Below are 2,500 nucleotides of genomic sequence, written 5' to 3' on the forward strand. Positions count from 1 at the left end.
CATTTCCCCTATTCTACCAGAGCCTAGCTTTTATTCACTCCAATCGAGTGAATGGAAACGCTCCGCATTTCATGATTCACATTTTCAAAAGAAAAAAAATATTTTATGGAAACACTACTGACTTCCTTCTATCTGCCCAGCAGGTTGACAATTGACATCAGTTCAGATGGAGGAGAGGAGGAGGAGAGGGAGGAGAGGAGAGGAGAGGAGAGGAGAAGGAGGAGAGGAGAGGAGAGGGAGGAGAGGAGAGGAGAGGAGAGGAGAAGGAGGAGAGGAGAGGAGAGGGAGGAGAGGAGAGGAGAAGGAGGAGAGGAGAGGGAGGAGAGGGAGGAGAGGAGAAGGAGGAGAGGAGAAGGAGGAGAGAGAGGAGAAGGAGGAGAGGAGAGGGAGGAGAGGGAGGAGAGGAGAAGGAGGAGAGGAGAGGAGAAGGAGGAGAGGGAGGAGAGGAGAGGAGAGGAGAAGGAGGAGAGGAGAGGGAGGAGAGGAGAGGAGAGAGAGGGAGGAGAGGAGAGGAGAGGAGAGGAGAGGAGAGGAGAGGAGAGGGTGACGGTGTTTACCCTCCTACTGTGAGGGCAACAGGGTTCGAGAAAGGTTCCAGGTGCAGAGAGAGAGAGAGAGAGAGAGAGAGAGAGAGAGAGAGAGAGAGAGAGAGAGAGAGAGAGAGAGAGAGGGTTACTGCCTGGCTCTCCGTTTGTTCACTGAGTGGCCTGTGTTTGATGGACAAACACACTGAGCACTTGACTGACTCTGGTGACTAACATGTGTGTGTGTGTGTGTGTGTGTGTGTGTGCGTGTGGTGTGCGTGTGTGTGCGTGCGTGTGTGCGTGTGTGTGTGTGCGTGTGTGGTGTGACTCAGCGGTCAGGGATGGCAACACAAAGAGAAAGACTGGGAGAGAGAGAGAGAGAGAGAGAGAGAGAGAGAGAGAGAGAGAGAGAGAGAGAGAGAGAGAGAGAGAGAGAGAGAGAGAGAGAGAGAGAGAGACGTGCACACACACACACACACACACACAGTACTAAAGCAGAAATGGTCCTTTGGTCCCCAAACTCACATAAGTTAAAGACTCTTGTATAAATCCTGGGTATCTAACTGTTTTTTGTTGCTTTGGGGAGGGTTGTGTGTTTTTTCCCCTGGTTAAAATCCTGTTGACCTTCGCCATTTTGCAGGTTTTTCTATACCATTCATTCCACCCTAGCCAGCTGTCCCATTCTGCTCTCACACGCCTCTCCTATCAAGGGCTGTCTGGTCCGTGGCGGTGGGCGTCTAGGCCAGTGGAACTAGTAGGCCTGGGGGAGGTGTAGCAGGGGGGAAGAGGTGCAGGTGCACAACTGCAAAGAGGACCAAAAGTCTTTCTGTCCAACTTTTTTTTCATTTTGTTGAGATGAGTATTTGCTGATTTGACTGCCAAAATGGTCACCGTTGATGTGGAAAATCGGAAAATATTTGATGGATGATGAATAGAGCTCGTATAAATACAACGCACAACTCACGTTCATCGTTTCTAAATAACATACCATAATGTACAGTCCAAACACAGTTAATAACGTGTCTCCAGTCCCAGACTCGGCCACATCCACCCTGAAAACACCCCTCCCTGTCCTCTCTTGATTCAGGAAACAAAGGCTCAACCTTCCGTGCGCTCGTGTGATCAGGTTGTTAAGACGTGACGTGTTTCCGGGTCCAAAGTTGGCTGAGGCGCTCTCTTCGAAATGCCTCAGTAATAATAATAATTTATTATATTTATATAGCGCTTTTCCGAGGCTCAAAGACCCTGACAATATGGGAAAAACGGGAAAGTGCTGTGTCCCTTGTTGTATGAATAGATCAGAGTCTAGAAAAAGATTGAACTGTCATTCTACCTCTGTAGTACACTGGTACTCTGGTGGAGGGAATTTCTGGTTTGGACCCCGAAATTGCTAAACGTCACGTTTGACATCAGACTTAACAACCTACGAGGCACACTGAAACACGACTCAGTTGCTCGACGCGGGGCTACACTGACACTGTTCTATTCAAGAGAAATATTTATACATACTAAACTGACACTAAAGATAGCGGGGTACTTCCCAGTGTTATGGTTCAGTAGCTAAGATTTTTGGGATGAAAACTATGTCGAATTGCCAGACCTCCGTCTAAATGATGATCTGAGAAGAACGTTATAACGCCGACGATTCTGGCAGCTTTAAACGTCGCCACTGAGTGTAGAGGTCATGCTCTTAAAAAAAAATATCTCTATATATTTGGGGACACCTCGCTGAGAGCAGTTTCCTAGTTGGGAAAAGCCTGGGGAAGTCCTTCCACACCTCACAACAGCTTCAACCAATCAAATACTTGCTTGGGGGGTGGAGCTCCAGAAAGAACTGTTCCTTTAGGGTTTCTTCAATGTTGTCATCTACAGGCATGTGGGAGGAAGGATCTTGGAATGTAACATCCAATCAAATTGCGAGTACATTCTCCCATCGCTCCATCAGTTCAATCCAGAACTCACCACTGTGTGCGTGT

This window comes from Nansenia antarctica, assembly GCF_963989245.1.
Source record: "Nansenia antarctica genome assembly, chromosome: 12".
NCBI classification, from domain to species: Eukaryota; Metazoa; Chordata; class Actinopteri; order Argentiniformes; family Microstomatidae; genus Nansenia; species Nansenia antarctica.